This window comes from Leiobunum rupestre, chromosome 11 (genome assembly GCF_980474605.1).
Source record: "Leiobunum rupestre chromosome 11, qqLeiRupe1.1.hap1, whole genome shotgun sequence".
NCBI classification, from domain to species: Eukaryota; Metazoa; Arthropoda; class Arachnida; order Opiliones; family Sclerosomatidae; genus Leiobunum; species Leiobunum rupestre.
The window spans coordinates 4743909-4767240 of NC_143394.1; the positions used below are offsets into that span (position 1 = coordinate 4743909).

At 33.5% G+C, this 23332-nt stretch overlaps 1 protein-coding gene and 1 long non-coding RNA gene across 4 annotated transcripts in view; one reads left to right on the top strand and one right to left on the bottom strand.

Moving 5' to 3' along the window:
• Mef2 (myocyte enhancer factor 2) overlaps positions 1-23332 on the bottom strand; it is a 146207-nt gene that overhangs the window by 69677 nt on the left and 53198 nt on the right. The window lies entirely within an intron of this gene.
• On the top strand, positions 9675-15509 carry LOC149921167 (uncharacterized). Of its 3 annotated transcripts, XR_016477208.1 has the most exons (3): positions 9675-10632; positions 10685-10944; positions 14703-15508. It is a non-coding gene; the product is annotated as an uncharacterized LOC149921167 (long non-coding RNA). The 3 variants fall into 3 exon arrangements; XR_016477207.1 differs by having other exon boundaries at positions 9675-10944; positions 14703-15509; XR_016477209.1 differs by lacking the exon at positions 14703-15508 and adding an exon at positions 12915-13423 and having other exon boundaries at positions 9675-10944.

A 23332-nucleotide genomic window follows, 5' to 3' on the forward strand; every position in this document is an offset into this window, starting at 1 on the left:
TACTGTCCAAACACGTTTTGGTTTTCGTCACGTTCCCTGGTTTACCAACAATTAGTAAACTGTGTTTAAATTCAATCTGAACCGTTCTGAGCAATAAAAGCCCGCTTTACCGCTTTTAATGAATTTTTCTTCGTCAAGTTGTTAACGTCTACGTTCCCCAGACGTTCAAACTTTTAGAACTCCTAATAACTTTAAAAAGTAATGGATTTAATCGATCTTATATTAGAGTTTTAGCGCGTTGCCCAACATGTTTCAGGGAAAGAGAGTAGACGGCGGATGAAGCGGGGGAAAAAGACGCAAAATCCCAGCTGGTTGGCCCGCATCCAGACGCTGAAATCATCCTTACGCAAAAGCCTCAAAAAATCTTACAAAATGAGCTCCGAGCGAGGGCTCCAAGGGTCTTCGCGGTCCAACCAAATGTAAAGCCTAACCAGCTACCCGAGCTTACCCAGTATCAGCGCAAACTTCTTCGTATTTCCGGTTTGACGTTAAGATTCGGCTAAGCCTTGGCCCGTCTACCGCTAGCTAGCATCTGGGCTGACGCGGCTCGAAGGAAACCGAGGGAAGAAAGGACGCGAAAAGAGAAAACAAGAAGCTTCTCTGATTCGCCAATAGGGGGCGGGGTATTCGATTACAGCGGCACGCGTCCGCCACGAGCCACACTATCGCGTCGTCCGCTAGACGCTCGTTAAAAGAAAGGGCACCTTTAGTCCTCATTTATGGAAATACACGTTCCCAGTTGATGCGGAGCGTAACGCGTCTCCCGCCTGCGAGAATCCCTCATTCCAGACCAATTATTCAACATGCAAGTGCCGCCGCGGCTTTATGTCTGCCACTATTTTTTTTTTAATTCCTACCCATTTTTACGCCGGTTCGAAAGGTCACCGATATCGCTTGTTTGGGCGTTAAATAAAGCCGCTCGTGGAAATTTTTCCCACTTGAAATTCAAACTTCTAGGTCATAGGTTATGGCTGGACGGATGGGGAATAGTTGCGCAGCTATCCTACACTAATCGTTAAGTGTTGTCGTTTAATTTTAATTAGTATGATTTAAATAACTTTCTTTGTATTAAATCACAGATTTAAATCATATAATATGAATAAATTATTAGTTTACTATTATCTTTTATTTATTATTTTATTATTAAAATCTACAGTATTCGTAATTTTAAGTTTAGTTTAGGTTAAATTAAAAATCTAATAACCCCATCCTTAGAAATTAACGAGTAAAAATTATCGTTAGCCCGAAAACGGTTTTCCTTGGCGAATTAAAGACTAACAATTTAAGAAAGTAAAATTATATCTGGTGGATCACTCAATTTTCCATGCCAGCAGGATTAACAGAAGCTAGTAATGATTGACGCTAATTACAATTAAAAACCAGTCATAGGGCGTATCAGCAAAGGATTTTAATATTTAGTGTCTACTCCCTTTAAGGGGGAAGACTATAGTAAAAACCTCTTTTGCGTTCAAGCTGAACGTTTTAGTTTTAACAATTACACAATCGAATTATATTTTTATTAATAGGCTGAACCTTCCTCTAGTGCTTAAAATAATTTTGATAATTCTAATATTAATAGTTAACGAGATATAAGGCTATAACTAAAGGGTAGTTTGGGCCCTTGCCCAACTTGTTTAGCTCCGGGGTCCGAATTAAAACGTAATAACTTAATTACTTAAAAATTTTAAATTGTCAAAATTATTTTAGTCACTAAACAAGAGGCTGTTCTACACGTAAATATTAATTTTATAAGTTAAAACACAAAAATAAAACGGTTCAGCTTGAAATAGCGCGAAAGTAGACAATGGCCACTGTAGTCTTCCCCTTAAAAGTGAAATCTCTGAACGAGTATACACATTTATAGGAAAAATATATATTTCAAAAGAAACATTTTAGCCTGGCCACCTTGTTTTTTTTAAGCGTTTAGGCCTATTTTACAAGAAAAACTTCAAAAAGGCGCCGATTTCCGAAGAAAACAATGGAGGTTCGCGTTTGTATCTTATCTTTCCTCTAAATAATTCGAGAAGGTTCAAGCCGTTATTTTCCATAGAAATTTGTATTTCGTTAAGAGTTTATATCAGCGGCCAAAAATTCTTGGCGCTAAACATTACACCACAGTCTCTCCTTTCCTTTGCAGATACGAATGATGCCGACTCAGAGACCAGGAGTCTATAAATAGCCAGCAACAGCCACGCTTAAGGATGGCCTAAGCCGCATCCGATCTCAAACATTGAGGCCTCCGCAATTTTTTTCCGTTCTGCTTTCTATTCGGCGGCCTGTTTAGAGATTGGGGTGCTGTCTTCGAGACAAGAAGTTCAGCTGGTCCCTTACCGCACCCTCACTGCTGGCCTACTGTATCAACAAATTCATCAGGGGGAGCTGCGGGGGGGCTCACTAAAATAAAATCTGCATTTGGTTGATTAAATTAACTCTTGATTTAAGGGTTAACGTCAACCCTGAAACATCTGGATGAATGTAACGTTGCTATTAAGAATATTGTACCATTGTACAAAATTATTCAGTTGGATAAATATACTAGACTAGGACCTGGATGTTAAATAACCATTTATAAAACACGATGTAAAAATTAAAATATTTTTCCCATTGAAAAACACTCTACTAAATGTAACTTACGAAACCAATTGGTCTTGTTATAAATGCGACAAAAGTAATTACACACAATCGAAAATGGCTCAAAACGTTATTCGAAAATAGATTAAAACGTTATTAACGTTATTCGAAAATAGATTAAAACGTTATTAACGTTATTCGAAAATAGATTAAAACGTTATTAACGTTATTCGAAAATGAAACCGTTATTAACGTTATTCGAAAATGAAACCGTTATTAACGTTATTCGAAAATGAAACCGTTATTAACGTTATTCGAAAATGAAACCGTTATTAACGTTATTCGAAAATGAAACCGTTATTAACGTTATTCGAAAATGAAACCGTTATTAACGTTATTCGAAAATAGATTAAACCGTTATTAACGTTATTCGAAAACAGATTAACCCTTATTAACGTTATTCGAAAATAGATTAAAACGTTAGAGGGCGAAATACAGAAATAGATAACCAGATGTCACGGCCATTTAAGTACACACAGTCCCCTCCGATGTATTATCTATATTTAAAATATTAAATTTAAAAATAATCCAAGCATCTTGTACATTAACTTAATAAGGTAGCGAAACGCAAACACGTTACTTCGAATCAATTTTTAAACAAAGCGAATTTTTCGAGTTACCTGGTTTTCGAAATAAGGTAGCGAAACGAGTTAGATGGCGCCTGTATCAATTGGCACGAAATATGACAATAGTGCGTACGCAGGTTGTGAGGTCCCGCGAATTGGCCAGAAAACTCACTTAAAATTAAAATTTCTTAATGCAACTGAAAACTCAGTTCAGAAATGATCAGTACTAACTAAAAATATGATATCTAACTAACGTCGCTCTTAATTTAAAAAAATATGATGCTTTTAAGGTGAAAATCAATAAAATGGAAAAATTACTATCTTCTTGGCCCGTCATAAATTAAATTTATTGTTAGCGCCCGTCCTAAATTAAATTTATTGTTAGCGCCCGTCCTAAATTAAATTTATTGTTAGCGCCCGTCATAAATTAAATTTATTGTTAGCGCCCGTCATAAATTAAATTTATTGTTAGCGCCCGTCATAAATTAAATTTATTGTTAGCGCCCGTCATAATATAATGTATTTTTAGCGCTCGTTATAATAGTGTATTTTTAGCGCCCGTCATAATATGATGTATTTTTAGCACTCGTCATAATATGACGTATTTTTAGCACTCGTCATAATATAACGTATTTTTAGCACTCGTCATAATATAACGTATTTTAGCACTCGTCATAATATAACGTATTTTTGGCACTCGTCATAATATGTATTTTTAGCACTCGTCATGATATAATGTATTTTTAGCACTCGTCATAATATAATGTATTTTTAGCACTCGTCATAATATAATGTATTTTTAGCACTCGTCATAATATAATGTATTTTTAGCACTCGTCATAATATAATGTATTTTTAGCACTCGTCATAATATAATGTATTTTTAGCACTCGTCATAATATAATGTATTTTTAGCACTCGTCATAATATAATGTATTTTTAGCACTCGTCATAATATAATGTATTTTTAGCACTCGTCATAATATAACGTATTTTTAGCACTCGTCATAATATAATGTATTTTTAGCACTCGTCATAATATAACGTATTTTAGCACTCGTCATAATATAACGTATTTTTAGCACTCGTCATAATATAACGTATTTTTAGCACTCGTCATAATATTGTATTTTTAGCACTCGTCATAATATAACGTATTTTTAGCACTCGTCATAATATAATGTATTTTTAGCACTCGTCATAATATAATGTATTTATAGCACTCGTCATAATATAATGTATTTTTAGCACTCGTCATAATATAATGTATTTTTAGCACTCGTCATAATATAATGTATTTTTAGCACTCGTCATAATATAATGTATTTTTAGCACTCGTCATAATATAATGTATTTTTAGCACTCGTCATAATATAATGTATTTTTAGCACTCGTCATAATATAATGTATTTTTAGCACTCGTCATAATATAATGTATTTTTAGCACTCGTCATAATATTATGTATTTTTAGCACTCGTCATAATATTATGTATTTTTAGCACTCGTCATAATATTATGTATTTTTAGCACTCGTCATAATATTATGTATTTTTAGCGCTCGTCATAATATAATGTATTTTTAGCGCTCGTCATAATATAATGTATTTTTAGCACTCGTCATAATATAATGTATTTTTAGCACTCGTCATAATATAATGTATTTTTAGCACTCGTCATAATATAACGTATTTTTAGCACTCGTCATAATATAATGTATTTTTAGCACTCGTCATAATATTATGTATTTTTAGCACTCGTCATAATATTATGTATTTTTAGCACTCGTCATAATATTATGTATTTTTAGCGCTCGTCATAATATAATGTATTTTTAGCGCTCGTCATAATATAATGTATTTTTAGCACTCGTCATAATATAATGTATTTTTAGCACTCGTCATAATATAATGTATTTTTAGCACTCGTCATAATATAACGTATTTTTAGCACTCGTCATAATATAATGTATTTTTAGCACTCGTCATAATATAACGTATTTTAGCACTCGTCATAATATAACGTATTTTTAGCACTCGTCATAATATAACGTATTTTTAGCACTCGTCATAATATTGTATTTTTAGCACTCGTCATAATATAACGTATTTTTAGCACTCGTCATAATATAATGTATTTTTAGCACTCGTCATAATATAATGTATTTATAGCACTCGTCATAATATAATGTATTTTTAGCACTCGTCATAATATAATGTATTTTTAGCACTCGTCATAATATAATGTATTTTTAGCACTCGTCATAATATAATGTATTTTTAGCACTCGTCATAATATAATGTATTTTTAGCACTCGTCATAATATAATGTATTTTTAGCACTCGTCATAATATAATGTATTTTTAGCACTCGTCATAATATAATGTATTTTTAGCACTCGTCATAATATAATGTATTTTTAGCACTCGTCATAATATTATGTATTTTTAGCACTCGTCATAATATTATGTATTTTTAGCACTCGTCATAATATTATGTATTTTTAGCGCTCGTCATAATATAATGTATTTTTAGCGCTCGTCATAATATAATGTATTTTTAGCACTCGTCATAATATAATGTATTTTTAGCACTCGTCATAATATAATGTATTTTTAGCACTCGTCATAATATAACGTATTTTTAGCACTCGTCATAATATAATGTATTTTTAGCACTCGTCATAATATAACGTATTTTTAGCACTCGTCATAATATAACGTATTTTAGCACTCGTCATAATATAACGTATTTTTAGCACTCGTCATAATATAACGTATTTTTAGCACTCGTCATAATATTGTATTTTTAGCACTCGTCATAATATAACGTATTTTTAGCACTCGTCATAATATAATGTATTTTTAGCACTCGTCATAATATAATGTATTTTTAGCACTCGTCATAATATAATGTATTTTTAGCACTCGTCATAATATAATGTATTTTTAGCACTCGTCATAATATAATGTATTTTTAGCACTCGTCATAATATAATGTATTTTTAGCACTCGTCATAATATAATGTATTTTTAGCACTCGTCATAATATAATGTATTTTTAGCACTCGTCATAATATAATGTATTTTTAGCACTCGTCATAATATGTATTTTTAGCGCTCGTCATAATATAATGTATTTTTAGCACTCGTCATAAATTCATAATAATATAAAGTATTTTTAGCGCTCGTCATAAATACATAATATAAAGTATTTTTAGCGCTCGTCATAAATACATAATATAAAGTATTTTTAGCGCTCGTCATAAAATAAAGTAATTTTAAAAAACGACATAATGTTGCACTTAATGTTCGCTTACGATATAAAAATTTCAAAACTTTACCTCGCTATATTAAATCGGTGACCAATAGTTGAAAATATTATTACAAGCGTTGAAAAAATATTGACACGTAGAAAACGTGAAAAACTGTAAATATTGAAATTTATAGTTGGTAGAATCGGGACTGTCGCTCAGCGTAGATGAGAATTTCACCCACTTTGAAACACGTACGGCACTGCTCTGTCGCAACGAGCGCGCATCGCCAAAGTAACTGTACTGCCGTTCACTATTATATTGCACCTGTTCGTATTTTGACGTTGTACATATTCTTCAATTTGACTTTTACTGCAAAAAGAGAGATCGAGTGCTCTCCCCATAAATGACATTCTGCACATTCACTAAGACTAAAATAATTAATTCTAGTAAGTTAATTAGCATTCTATAGTTAAAACGAACGCTGACGATATAGAAGAAGTTTTCCTTAACCAGGAAACACTGACTAAAACAAATGTTTCGTCGATCACAATTGGTTGAGTTTTGTTAAGTTAGGTTTTCAAGGTCAAGTCAAGTCGGGTTAGATTTGACCCAGAAAATGTAACCTAACCTGACTTGATTTGATTTGACCTAGAAAACCTAACCAAGTAAGGTTAGGTTATGTTTTCTAGGTCTTGTAGGTTAAGTCAAGTGAGGTTAGGCTTTGAAGGCCATAAGTTATGAAGATCTAGTTTCGTAAGTCAAGTGAGGTTAGACTTTGAAGGCCATAGGTTATGAAGATCTGGTTTCGTAAGTCAAGTGAGGTTAGGCTTTGAAGGCCATAAGTTATGAAGATCTGGTTTCGTAAGTCCAGTGAGGTTAGGCTTTGAAGGCCATAGGTTATGAAGATCTGGTTTCGTAAGTCAAGTGAGGTTCGGTTTAATATTTAAAGTTACGTTAGGCCAGGTTCTGTAGTTGAGAGTTGGGTATGATTGGTTTTGTTGAGAGTTGGGTATATTTTTAAATTTAGGTTACGCTAGGCTAGGGTTTATATTTAAAGTTAGGTTGGGCTAGGGTTTATATTTAAAGTTAGGTTAGGCTAGGGTTTATATTTAAAGTTAGGTTAGGCTAGGGTTTATATGTACAGTTAGGTTAGGCTAGGGTTTATATTTAAAGTTAGGTTAGTATTGGGTTTATATTTAAAGTTAGGTTAGGCTAGGGTTTATATGTACAGTTAGGTTAGGCTAGGGTTTATATGTACAGTTAGGTTAGGCTAGGGTTTATATGTACAGTTAGGTTAGGCTAGGGTTTATATGTACAGTTAGATTAGGCTAGGGTTTATATGTACAGTTAGGTTAGGCTAGGGTTATATTTAAAGTTAGGTTAGGCTAGGGTTTATATTTAAAGTTAGGTTAGTATTGAGTTTATATTTAAAGTTAGGTTAGTATTGAGTTTATATTTAAAGTTAGGTTAGTATTGAGTTTATATTTAAAGTTAGGTTAGTATTGAGTTTATATTTAAAGTTAGGTTAGTATTGAGTTTATATTTAAAGTTAGGTTAGTATTGAGTTTATATTTAAAGTTAGGTTAGTATTGAGTTTATATTTAAAGTTAGGTTAGTATTGGGTTTATATTTAAAGTTAGGTTAGTATTGGGTTTATATTTAAAGTTAGGTTAGTATTGAGTTTATATTTAAAGTTAGGTTAGTATTGAGTTTATATTTAAAGTTAGGTTAGTATTGAGTTTATATTTAAAGTTAGGTTAGTATTGAGTTTATATTTAAAGTTAGGTTAGTATTGAGTTTATATTTAAAGTTAGGTTAGTATTGAGTTTATATTTAAAGTTAGGTTAGTATTGAGTTTATATTTAAAGTTAGGTTAGTATTGAGTTTATATTTAAAGTTAGGTTAGTATTGAGTTTATATTTAAAGTTAGGTTAGTATTGAGTTTATATTTAAAGTTAGGTTAGTATTGAGTTTATATGTAAAGTTAGGTTAGTATTGAGTTTATATGTAAAGTTAGGTTAGTATTGAGTTTATATTTAAAGTTAGGTTAGTATTGGGTTTGAAATTTAATCTAGGCTAGGTTTTTAGACCAAGTGGACACATGGATTTACAGTTAGTTTTTAAAAGTTTCGTTTCTTTAAGTACGGATACGTAGCTCGGGATTATTTTTGGTAAGCAAAGGGAACGTGCATATTTTCTGATGGATAAACTGAATATTCTACACATTTCCATTAAAAAGATGGGAGGCTACTACGAGCAAAAGTAACAAAATCACTTATGCCAAAAAATGGCAGATATTAGTTTAAAGTAGGCGACGCGCAATGGGTAGCAAAATCTGGTAAGGGCTAAAATTAAGGCGCGGAATCCCGGAGAGTCGTAAGAAGCTGTGGCGTATAAATAACTTTCAGAGCGGCAGCGAGATGCTCGTGGCCGGTTTTAGCATCCCGGCAACCTCGGATCATCGTCTCCGAGGATCCGTCTATCTTGGGAGCGAGCTGGCTTGGTCTATAAAGGGACCAAGGGGGATGGCACCGACCAAAAAACCCACAAGAGTTACTGGCTAGCGGGAATTAGCGGTCCAAAAACGAAACCATCCAAAATTAACAGCAAATCTAAACATTGCCACAAATACTTTTTCTCCCCGAGAGCCGCCAGCGAAAGACTTGCGAACAAATTTTAGTCGCATTTCAGACGAGAGACGCGAGCGTCCCGCGGTTTCAACGGAACATTACCAAGTATTACTCTTGAAATTTTCATTAGGAATCAGTTCGCTTCATTGGAACCCTCGGATTATATAGTTTGCTCTATCAAGTGCTCCATGGATTATATTACGAGAATCCCAGTTTGTTTCACTCAGGTACTCCTTGGATCATATAGCAAAATAACCAGTTTTGTTCCATTCGTGCTCCTTGGATCATATAGCAAGAACACCAGTTTTGTTCCTTTCAAGTGATCCTTGGATCATATAGCAAGAATACCAGTTTTGTTCCTTTCAAGTGATCCTTGGATCATATAGCAAGAACACCAGTTTTGTTCCTTTCAAGTGATCCTTGGATCATATAGCAAGAATACCAGTTTTGTTCATTTCAAGTGATCCTTGGATCATATAGCAAGAACACCAGTTTTGTTCCTTTCAAGTGCTCCTTGGATTATATAGCAAGAACTCCAGTTTCGTTCCTTTCAAGTGCTCCTTGGATTATATAGCAAGAACTCCAGTTTCGTTCCTTTCAAGTGATCCTTAGATCATATAGCAAGAATACCAGTTTTGTTCCTTTCAAGTGCTCCTTGAATCATATAGCAAGAATACCAGTTTTGTTACTTTCATATACTGTTTGGATATTATTGCAGAAATCCCAGTTTGCTCTATGTGATCTATGGATCATATAGCAAGAATACCAGATTTTTCCAATGAAGTACTCCTTGGAGTACACAGCAGCAATAAGTTTGTTCCACTCAAGTACTCCTTGGTGTACACAGCAGCAATACGTTTGTTCCACTCAAGTACTCCTTGGATTATAAGCGAGGGGTAAGACAGTCTCAGATAATCTGTACACCGAGTTCGTGCATTTAGCACTGTTAAAGGTACATATTTTCAAGAGTTCGAGAGTTCCATTTAGCACTGTCAAAGGTACGGCAGTGTACACCGAGTTGGCAGAGTGTCTTACCCCTCGATTATAAGTAGCAGGATTACCAGTTTGTTCCACTCAAGTACTCCTTGGATTATAAGTAACAGGAATATCAATTTGTTCCACTAAAGTACTCCTTGAATTATAAGTAACAGGAAAATCAGTTGTTTCCATTCCTTGGATTGTATATAATGCCATCACGGATACGTCCGCCAAGTGTGTCTGCTTTGAATTTCGGATACTTTGAATCAGTAGAATTTAGAGGGCGATAACCAAAGATACCTATATTTAGTATATACAGGACGTGAATCTTTTTATGTAAATCTAACGAGAAAAGGTGGTGTACACCAGCAACGAAAACGAGGCAAATACCCAACCAGGAAAACGAGGCAAATGCCCAACCAGGAAAACGAGGCAAATGCCCAACCAGGAAAACGAGGCAAATGCCCAACCAGGAAAACGAGGCAAATGCCCAACCAGGAAAACGAGGCAAATGCCCAACCAGGAAAACGAGGCAAATGCCCAACCAGGAAAACGAGGCAAATGCCCAACCAGGTAAATGTGGTGAATACCCAAATCCGAAAATGTGACCTTCCAATCAACGCAGAAATGTGGTGAAAACAAGACAGAAGTACACTCATCGCAGAAGCTTTGGTGAACACGTAACGATGTGACGAAAATCCAACTTAGAATAGTGACAAATTCATCTAAATTTCAAACTAATATTAAACCTGATATAATTAAATTTGTGAGATAGCTTACTGAATATATAAATGGACCAAAATAATCCCGAGGATGACTGTAACTACACCACGGACGATTTCCTTCGTAGCCATCCCATCGAAATTAGCATTCCCGAACAGACAGGTAAATAGCGTATTGCATCTCAACAGAAGGTTTTGAAATACAACTAATTTAACAAATTCTTTCAATTTCAAAATAAATGAGCGGATATTTGTCAAACAATATGGCCTTATTACGCAGATGTTTATATAAAGAGCCACATAACAACTAATTTAAAAATTCAATTTTTAACGATAAAAATGCCAACTAAGAGCAGGGTTGACAAAATAAAGCAATTCAATTTGACGATAATTATCCGATTAAGACGTTAATTATCCGATTAAGACGATAATTATCCGATTAAGACGATAATTATCCGATTAAGACGATAATTATCCGATTAAGACGATAATTATCCGATTAAGACGGTAATTATCCGATTAAGACGATAATTATCCAATTGAGACGATAATTATCCGATTGAGACGATAATTATCCGATTGAGACGATAATTATCCGATTGAGACGATAATTATCCGATTGAGACGATAATTATCCGATTGAGACGATAATTATCCGATTGAGACGATAATTATCCGATTGAGACGATAATTATCCGATTGAGACGATAATTATCCGATTGAGACGATAATTATCCGATTGAGACGATAATTATCCGATTAAGACGTTAATTATCCGATTAAGACGATAATTATCCGATTAAGACGATAATTATCCGATTAAGACGATAATTATCCGATTAAGACGATAATTATCCGATTAAGACGATAATTATCCGATTAAGACGATAATTATCCGATTAAGACGGTAATTATCCGATTAAGACGGTAATTATCCAATTGAGACGATAATTATCCGATTGAGACGATAATTATCCGATTGAGACGATAATTATCCGATTGAGACGATAATTATCCGATTGAGACGATAATTATCCGATTGAGACGATAATTATCCGATTGAGACGATAATTATCCGATTGAGACGATAATTATCCGATTAAGACGATAATTATCCGATTAAGACGTTAATTATCCGATTAAGACGATAATTATCCGATTAAGACGATAATTATCCGATTAAGACGATAATTATCCGATTAAGACGATAATTATCCGATTAAGACGGTAATTATCCGATTAAGACGATAATTATCCGATTGAGACGATAATTATCCGATTGAGACGATAATTATCCGATTGAGACGATAATTATCCGATTGAGACGATAATTATCCGATTGAGACGATAATTATCCGATTGAGACGATAATTATCCGATTGAGACGATAATTATCCGATTGAGACGATAATTATCCGATTGAGACGATAATTATCCGATTGAGACGATAATTATCCGATTAAGACGATAATTATCCGATTAAGACGATAATTATCAGATTTAGACGATAATTATCCGATTAAGACGATAATTATCAGATTTAGACGATAATTATCAGATTTAGACGATAATTATCAGATTTAGACGATAATTATCAGATTTAGACGATAATTATACGATTTTTTTCAAAAATAACTAGTCGGCACCTTTTTAACCGCATTTATGTACGATATTTTCCTATGTGAGTCGTAAAATTTTTTTGTGGAGTAAAACGATATTTTGTTTCTCCCTATAAATAAAAATAACACTTTGAACTCTTGTGACTCACTCTGAAATGAGACTAATTACATAGGAAACCACTTAAAATTGGATAGTTGTAAATATAAATACTGCTGTATATACTGCTTACCACCTGTAAGTATTGCTTTTAAATTAAACTCGTACTATAAAATCCAGCTCAACATGTGTCGCCCACTTAATTTAATTTTTAATTTGATAATTATCATGATTTTTTCGTCGGATAATTATCGATAATTATCAACCAACCCTGCTCCGGAGACCGTTTCCGGGAAAACTAAAATGCCCTTGAAATACTGAGAATTCCCCATTAAGTAACGTCGGAAGAAAGGTATAAATAAGGTAGAGTTTCTAGGTAACGGGGGCCGTTATTTCCTCATGATACCTTAACTATAGAAACCTAAACCTTGCGAGAAAACCCGGTGGAATTTTTTTTCCCGTCACTGATGTTAAACGTGAAGGATTGAAGAACCTTAAAAGCAAAATACGTATGATGGGAGAAAGCGAATGGAACAAAACTTGGCTTTTTAGGAAGGCCTTTCCTTCTCTTCAAAAAAGGCGAAATGTTGCAGTAAACAAGGACCATACCACTCTCGAGGATACAGATTCTGCAAAAGTCTTTTTCCTGCCTTCGTATCGCCCCCGAAAAAAATTATACGAAAACGTATACCCTCGAACTCCACTCCCCCTTGCCTCGCGAAAAAGATTTATTTCGAATTTTATTAGGTACGATTTCGGGCATATTCTACCGAGAAATGGGGGAATATTTTTTATTATCGTTTGGAAACAATTTGTTATTAATAAACATCGATATATTTATCGATTACGTACACAAAACTTCATAAAAACTACATAGTTTGGATATTATTATGTACAATTTATTTAGGAAATCCGGGGATATTTTATCAAGAAATTTTGTATTTTATTTTATTATCAACGATATGTTCATCGATTTTATAATTTTTTTAAACAGTGAAAATCTATAAACTACTCATTTCAGATTTTATCAACATATACGATTTCTTTACTAAGTCTTTAAGAAATTCGGTTATTACAACAAGAAATCTCGGATATATTTATCGATTTTCAATCATCGAAAATCGGATTTTATTAAAATGTAGGATTTCTTTACTAGGTCTTTAAGAAATACGGTGATATTCTATATTAGATTTTTTGAAACTATTTTAATTTTTATAAACATCGATACATTTATCGATCTTATTTCTGAACATCGAAAAACTATCAAAATAATTATCAAATGTTAGTTAAATTAAATAGTAATTATGTTGATAAAATTTTAGCCTAGCTGATTATTATTATAAAATTAATTATAATATCAAGCGAATAAAATTGTTTTTTACAATTTCTTTTGCTTAGTTTATTTTTCTATAACTATCAAACATTTCGCTAAGGCTTAAAATAGTGTTAGTTTTCAGTTCATTAGTGAATAAGAGAACGTTAAGACTGGTTTCATCCAGGACCAGGGATTTCATAGCTTATAACTAATTAACTAGGATTTAGTTGAACCTGCGATACAACTATTATACAGATCGATCCAATTTTAATGGTGGACTTGCCTAAATATAAATATTATAATAATAATAATCAGCTAGGCTAATACGCAAGGCACCACCTTAGGCCCAAGTCATCCAGCGACTTTTAAGGCCATTAATTCAGGTGGCCGGGTTACAATGCGTAGGAGGGTGGTGGCAAGCCCTTCAAGCCACGTGAGCCAACAGCCCCCTACACTAACTATTATCGTTAACCTCAACAAGTTTTCATGGAAGGGGAAACCGAAGAGCTCGGGGGAACTTGCAAACTCTACGAGGAAGGAGTTGTTCCGAGTTTTAACCCAATGCCACAAGCTGGGATCGAACCTTGTTTCCCAAAACGCTAACCACTCCGCCAACCCACCTTTAACAACCGACGCCAAAAATACTACACTTCAATCTTGGACAAAAATAAAGTGTCTTACAAAGTTCTCCATTTTGTTAATGCATTAAAATGCTACTCTTTGATCTTAGATAAAAGATGAAAAAAGTGATATATCTTATACGAAAATATTTAGCTACACAAATGTTTTAAGTTTTTCAAAAAATACGTTATAGTCTACCATAAAGTATACAGCAAAGAAATTTGCTATCAATTGATGTATTACCAAAATTTGAAATTTTTTTTTTTAAGAAACTCGCATCAGTTATGACGTCTGGATAAAATCAAGCAAACAAAAAAAAGTGCTCCAAAAACTAATTTTACAAGTGTCACTGCAAAAACAGCAGCGTGGTACTGGTACTGAACATGTGGACTTTGCGAGATTAGGAACCTGTAAAGTTACGGCAGAGAGTACGGCTATTACGTCTAACCAATGGGCAATATAGCAACGTCTACACTCCTACGCTTTCTTATAGTCGTTTACTAGCGCGGGCTTAAGCTCCCTTTTATAGCCGTAAAAAAAGCAATGTAAAAGTAGCGCATGCGAAGTAATTTTTTCTTAAAAGTTGAATCGTGCGGTTCATCTAGTTTTTGATTTTAATTTCCTATTTGTTATTTTTAAAGGAATTAATTAATTAACTTGGCTTAACTTTTTTAAATCCTATTATCTCCGTTACTCGCTATGAATTTTGTTTAAATTATTCCCTTTTGTAGAAAATCTAAAAAACTATTTAACTTCTCAGAGTATATTCTCTTCAAACATTACCAGATATTTATAATTTAAAAATCAACTAAAACATTCTTCTTATAAGTCGCGAAATTAATTTACTGTTCAGTGGTTGGTGTGTTTTTTTATTTTTTTGTAAGTTATTAATTGTATAATTAGTTCATCTCTATTTTTGTTGTTCTTAATTACAAAGCATTGTATTTTTTCTTCAACTGTCATTTTATTCGAATTGTTATTTTAATGGAAAATCGGGCGCAATAACTTATACTGAATCTATTTAACACTACATTAAATTGAATTGAAGAATTGAATGTCATTATTACCTTTATCATAAGTAACGTAAGTATGCCCTGTAGGAAGAGTCATACTTCTGACTATTATGTTACTTATGCTTAATTTAGGCTATAATTATTTTCAAGAAACGAATTAATTACACCGTGCTTAATATCGCTACTCGATTCGTTCGAATAAATTTTGAAAACCTTCCGTAAAAAAACATCTGGTTCAATTTTTTTGATTTATTCGACTTTATCTCTATGACACTAGTTGATAAATTGTTTGAATTTTAATCCAATTTTCGATTCGTAAAAACTGTAGTGCCTTCTACAGTGCTATCAGTGAAGATGGGAAATCGGGCTATACTTCCATTAGAACTATAATAAATTAAATAAACGCTTACCTATTGACGATGAGTAATTTTTACCGATAGATAAATAATTTGAAATCAGTCCGTTGGGCGGATTGAAACGTCAACTGTTAGACGCGCGACAAATGTCGCTAGAGTCGCAAATCCCTACAGACACCGTTGTGACGGTAGTGACTATAAAATCGAACCAATTTCCACCGGTGAATCACTATCATTTTCGGGTCAAGGTCGAAACATTTTTCCAGAGATACTTTTTATAGCCAACTCGAATAACTGTGGTAGTTACCGAAAAAATAACAATGATTTCGAAGCGTGGGGAAATCTTAACTGGCTAAACCTTCGATATTTTGCAATACAATGGATTTAAAAGAGCGCCGTATTAGCGGGCCATTTGGTACACGGGTTTTTGAGGGGAGGAGCCCGCTATAGTAGAAAATTCAACCAAGCGCTTCTGATAATTTCCAACTACCCTACCTGCCTACACCCTCGCCTATAACGTTGCAAAAAAGAACATTTTAAAGGCCATACGCATCGAGCCGAAAAACGTTATCTACCTGAACGTGAATCTATTTATCATATTATGTCCTTTACCGTATTGGTCAGATTGGTCTATGTGTAAATTTAAGCTAAAAAAAGGGATTACATTTTTTTCGTCAAGAATGTTTACAAATATTCGTTCAATCGGTGAATGCTAGATTTAAAAAAATCGAATAAGTTTGAAAAAAATAAAGGTTATACCCTTAAATTAAAAAACCATTAGTTACGGTATAATTTTGTTAGTCATAGGGAACCACTGCTATATAACATAAGTTACTTACTTTTGTATCTAGTTAAAAACTAAAAAAATCGTTTTGAAATGTAAAAGGCTTTGCACCTGGATAAAAGGGGGAAGACTACAGTGGCCATTGTCTACTTTCGCGCTATTTCAAGCTGAACGTTTTTAATTTGGTATTTTAATTTATAAAATTAATATTTAAGTGTAGAACAGCCTCTTGTTTAGTGCCTAAAATAATTTTTACAATTTTAAATTTCAAAGTAATTTAATTATTACGTTTTAATTCGGACCCCCGGAGCTAAACAAGTTTAGCAAGCACCCAAACTACCCTTTAGTTAGGACCTTATATCTCGTTAACTATTAATATTAGAATTATCAAAATTATTTTAAACACTAGAGGAAGGTTCAGCCTAATAATAAAAATGTAATTCAATTATGTAATTGTTAAAACAAACGTTCAGCTTGAACGAAAAAGAGGCTTTTACTGTATTCTTCCCCCCTTAAGCCAATATTTGGAAATATGTAACTTATTTTAGTAGAGGTTTTCCATTTGCAACCCAAATTAAATTAATTTACTTTCTCCTAGCTGTTTTACTAGTTCTTACAATCCCTTGACGTTTCCCTAACTTTTAGACCCATTTACAAATTCCTAGACTTTTTCAAGTTTTCCAGATACTAGGGTGATTACAGAATATTTTAAAATCCTTTAAAGGAATTATAGAAAATTTATCATTAAATATAGGTAAAATTAGGGGGGGGGGGGAAGTATAAAATTAACTATACAATAAGAGAAAACGGTTGCCAAAATAATCTTCAAAATAAAGTTGATAACCGAAAAATAAATTAATTAAAAGTAAGAACCATCTTCATTATTACATTATTGATTAAAACTATCACTTTTTCGGAAAAAGAAAATAGCTATGGGTAAAATATCAACTATTTTAATTTCTTCAAACTTTTGAGGTAATTTGAAAAATCAAGCGAATAAAATTAGCAGGATGGAATCTACGGGCTCTTATATAATTATGATAATAGTTAACAATGATTATCAAATTAGACCTTAAGCTTGTGCTGTTTTTTTTAATTAATGTATAATTTTATCACGAGAGATCGAGTGCGTGGTACATAACTCGTTATTTAAAAAATACCATAAGCAAACAGTTCCAGATAAGGGAATTGTCTTTAATTTCCAACAAAGTTGACCCTAAATACCAATGTTTTCTACACGAAGGAATAACCCTGACACATTTATTTAAACATTTGGTCAGCAAAATGTATTCAAATTACTTACCGAAAAAACTAGTGCATTAGATAAAGAATATGGTTGAATTCTTTAAAAACCGGCACGTAATTTCATAAGTTAATAATTACATTTCATAAGTGGGATGTTCCTATACGCCCGAATTTTAAAAACGTTTTTATCGTTATGTGTGTTGATGTATCGATTTTGTCGATATCAGATTATATTCTGAAATATCAGACTAGTTGTTGCTGTACTAAATGTAGTATTTTTAATTTGTTTTTACCAAATTGACATATTTTACTGTGTCACTAAAGTAGTGTTTTCATCCTTTAAATACCATATATACAGGAGTCTTCTGCTGGTTATTTATAAATATTTATAATTTAATTTTCTTTTAACTAATATTTTTTATTTTATTTTATTGAATGTATTCGTTTTTGAAAAATTAATAATTCTATTGATATATTATTTATTTAAAAAATTTAACACTGGAAAGATAGTTGAACTTTTGATCCGACGTATATGGATTTCTTAATAAAAAGATTTTAGAAAAGAAAATTTAAAATAAATTAAAAAAATTCAACGTACGGGACTGACACTAACGCGCAATGTAATTATAAACTTATGATACTTCGTAAAATTTTCACAATTTTAAAAATTACATTAATGCTAATGAAAAAATATCAGAGCACATTCGAATATTTAACAGCGCGAAAGATAGGGGTAACTGTCACACTTATGAAAAACGTAACTATAAACTTATGATACTAGGTAAAATTTTAACAATTTTATAAATTACATTAATGCGAATGAAAAAATATCAGAGCACATTCGAATATTTAACACCGCGAAAGATAGGGGTAACTGTCACACTTATGAAAAACGTAACTATAAACTTATGATACTAGGTAAAATTTTCACAATTTTAAAAATTACATTAATGCTAATGAAAAAATATCAGAGCACATTCGAATATTTAACACCGCGAAAGATAGGGGTAACTGTCACACTTATGAAAAACGTAACTATAAACTTATGATACTAGGTAAAATTTTAACAATTTTATAAATTACATTAATGCGAATGAAAAAATATCAGAGCACATTCGAATATTTAACACCGCGAAAGATAGGGGTAACTGTCACACTTATGAAAAACGTAACTATAAACTTATGATACTAGGTAAAATTTTCACAATTTTAAAAATTACATTAATGCTAATGAAAAAATATCAGAGCACATTCGAATATTTAACACCTCGAAAGATAGGGATAACTGTCACACTTATGATAAACGTAATTATAAACTTATGGTAATTTTCCATTAAGGCCAAATAAAAGAAGGTACGCGGAAGGTCAAACATGATTGAGATCTCTCGAGGATGAGTTTCGTTTGGTGGCTTATCGCGAAAAAGGATCAATTCTAACTTTTCAAAACGCGTGAGTGATATCGAAAAGGAAATCGACTCGAAACAAAGGCTTAGGAGCGCAACAAAACTAAGAAAGCTCGATTCTTTGCAAAAGGATGTTATTTCCTTCTCAACGTCGTAATTATTCTCAGTGAGTCCCGCTTCAAAAACTAAAACGCGCCACAGATTTCGGTACTCGTTTTTCAAAATCAACGCCTTACCGGGGAAAATTATTGTACGAAGATGGTGTGGTCACGATTATTTTAAATTAACGCGCGAGCGTCGAAACAACAAAACGCGCAACAAGTTGGTCAAGGATGAAACCACTGGGATTGAGGTTAATGGGAATATTTCAAGTGTACCGGGTTAATAAGTTTGGAAGGCAACGGCATTTACATTTTACGTGGTTTTGGGATGGTACCTTTCGGTACCGTTTTAATTAGGTTCTTACGCGAATAAACGACCGTTTAGTTATCATATTATTTAATGTATTTGTACGTTTAAGTTGGTCATTTATCTCAAAACTAAAAACACGAAGATGGTAGCTATTATTTAGATTCAGATGTTCTCAAATCATATTGTTGTTCGCTTAATTTCGTCATCCTGGGTGACTAAACAAAGCGATCAAAAATATGAAGATAGCAGATGGGGAGAGGTATACACTATCAGTATAGTTATGATATTAAGAGGCAGTTCCGATCTAAAGCTAGGTTAATATGATAGTTGGATAAATTTTGTCATTTCATCTGAATAAACAAACGATTTTCATCTGACTAAACAAAAGATAAAAAATAGTATGGTATAAATTTATTAGTCTAAATATTATTTAAAATTGTTTTTCAATCTAAAGCTAGGTTAATGATTAATTTACTCATTCTCAGTGACTAAACCAAGCAATCACAAGAAGGAAGATAGCAAAAAATCTTAGAAATCTTTAAATCATCTTAGAAATCTTTAAATCATCTTAGAAATCTTTAAATCATCTTAGAAATCTTTAAATCATCTTAGAAATCTTTAAATCATCTTAGAAATCTTTAAATCATCTTAGAAATCTTTAAATCATCTTAGAAATCTTTAAATCATCTTAGAAACCTTTAAATCATCTTAGAAACCTTTAAATCATCTTAGAAACCTTTAAATCATCTTAGAAACCTTTAAATCATCTTAGAAACCTTTAAATCATCTTAGAAACCTTTAAATCATCTTAGAAATGTTTAAATCATCTTAGAAATGTTTAAATCATCTTAGAAATCTTTAAATCATCTTAGAAATGTTTAAATCATCTTAGAAATGTTTAAATCATCTTAGAAATCTTTAAATAATCTTAGAAATGTTTAAATCATCTTAGAAATCTTTAAATCATCTTAGAAATCTTAGAGTATGCACGAAAATTAGGTTTTTTTTCCTAGCTACCAGTGGGTTACAACATTACGATGTTCTCCAAGCTACATACAGATTAAAGTTAATTTATCAATTTGTTAATTAAAGTATCAAAGTATCAATGGAAAAAGGCTCGCTGTGAAAATCTGAAGAAAAAGATCTCTTTTAAATAAAACATAGTTCATCAAACAGCCGATAAAATGAAATTCTAAAAAGTGTAGTTCAGTCGAGTAGATTTTTCTGGGGTGTCCATAAATAAAACGGTTGTCGCCAATTACAAGTACCAGCTCGCACCAAAATGGCACCGAATTTGGCGGAAGCGACTAAATACGCGTTAAAGGAAAGAAATTAAACGGTTCGCTTCGACGCGCGTGCAGCTCCGCAACCATATTTTTAATCAGCCGATCGGGTTCGCGATTACGCGGGCTTATCAAGTAATGGATGCATGCTCAATTAAAGGCAATTACTGGAGCGAGGGGCTGAGACTGGGTATGGCAACCAAGGCTTACTAATAAGCACCTCGTGTTAGGGCTCGGAGCGCCTCAAGAATGTATACGGCCTGTTTGCCTCGTGATTTCCGGCAGATAATCCCCGCCCCTCGCCTATCTTTGCGTAACCTTTACCCCTCCTGGTCGGCAAGGGCGGGGGGTAGACACTCCGGTACAATAGCCGGCTCTATGGAAACAGAGGTTACAGCTACATATTTACTTAATTCCGGAATCTTAAAAACAATTTCCGTTCAAGTTTGTATCGACACATCTAAGCGCCGAAGCAAACGTGTAGCAGCCCCGCTTTCGAGCTCGGAATATTAAACTGGCCCACGTGGTCCTTTCTGCACCCCAAAAACCTACAACGGCGGTTTAGTTAATACTTGGTAACGGGATCATTAGTTAGCGAAGTGAAAACGTAAATAAGCGGTTTCGTTTCAAAAGGGTTCAAAGGTAATCTTGACCGTGTGCGGGTAGATATAACGTTGGGCGTGACGATAGACGCTATGGTAACAATGAGGTTAACCACGTAATGTTACCCACAGGAACGTTTAGTCTTCCACGGTGCTATGCAGGCTTATGTCCACACTAACTTGTCAGTGCTGAACTTACCGTTAACAATGTTTAGTCTCGTAAATTCAGCAATAGACTTTCTTACAAGGATCGAAAGATACTACTCTTCGCTGTAAATTACTACAAATTAGGTGTTAGAGACTACTCTTCGCTGTAAATTACTACAAATTAGGTGTTAGAGACTACTCTTCGCTGTAAATTACTACAAATTAGGTGTTAGAGACTACTCTTCGCTGTAAATTACTACAAATTAGGTGTTAGAGACTACTCTTCGCTGTAAATTACTACAAATTAGGTGTTAGAGACTACTCTTCGCTGTAAATTACTACAAATTAGGTGTTAGAGACTACTCTTCGCTGTAAATTACTACAAATTAGGTGTTAGAGACTACTCTTCGCTGTAAATTACTACAAATTAGGTGTTAGAGACTACTCTTCGCTGTAAATTACTACAAATTAGGTGTTAGAGACTACTCTTCGCTGTAAATTACTACAAATTAGGTGTTAGAGACTACTCTTCGCTGTAAATTACTACAAATTAGGTGTTAGAGACTACTCTTCGCTGTAAATTACTACAAATTAGGTGTTAGAGACTACTCTTCGCTGTAAATTACTACAAATTAGGTGTTAGAGACTACTCTTCGCTGTAAATTACTACAAATTAGGTGTTAGAGACTACTCTTCGCTGTAAATTACTACAAATTAGGTGTTAGAGACTACTCTTCGCTGTAAATTACTACAAATTAGGTGTTAGAGACTACTCTTCGCTGTAAATTACTACAAATTAGGTGTTAGAGACTACTCTTCGCTGTAAATTACTACAAATTAGGTGTTAGAGACTACTCTTCGCTGTAAATTACTACAAATTAGGTGTTAGAGACTACTCTTCGCTGTTAGAGACTACTCTTCGCTGTAAATTACTACAAATTAGGTGTTAGAGACTACTCTTCGCTGTTAGAGACTACTCTTCGCTGTAAATTACTACAAATTAGGTGTTAGAGACTACTCTTCGCTGTTAGAGACTACTCTTCGCTGTTAGAGACTACTCTTCGCTGTTAGAGACTACTCTTCGCTGTTAGAGACTACTCTTCGCTGTTAGAGACTACTCTTCGCTGTTAGAGACTACTCTTCGCTGTTAGAGACTACTCTTCGCTGTTAGAGACTACTCTTCGCTGTTAGAGACTACTCTTCGCTGTTAGAGACTACTCTTCGCTGTTAGAGACTACTCTTCGCTGTTAGAGACTACTCTTCGCTGTTAGAGACTACTCTTCGCTGTTAGAGACTACTCTTCGCTGTTAGAGACTACTCTTCGCTGTTAGAGACTACTCTTCGCTGTTAGAGACTACTCTTCGCTGTTAGAGACTACTCTTCGCTGTTAGAGACTACTCTTCGCTGTTAGAGACTACTCTTCGCTGTTAGAGACTACTCTTCGCTGTTAGAGACTACTCTTCGCTGTTAGAGACTACTCTTCGCTGTTAGAGACTACTCTTCGCTGTTAGAGACTACTCTTCGCTGTTAGAGACTACTCTTCGCTGTTAGAGACTACTCTTCGCTGTTAGAGACTACTCTTCGCTGTTAGAGACTACTCTTCGCTGTTAGAGACTACTCTTCGCTGTTAGAGACTACTCTTCGCTGTTAGAGAC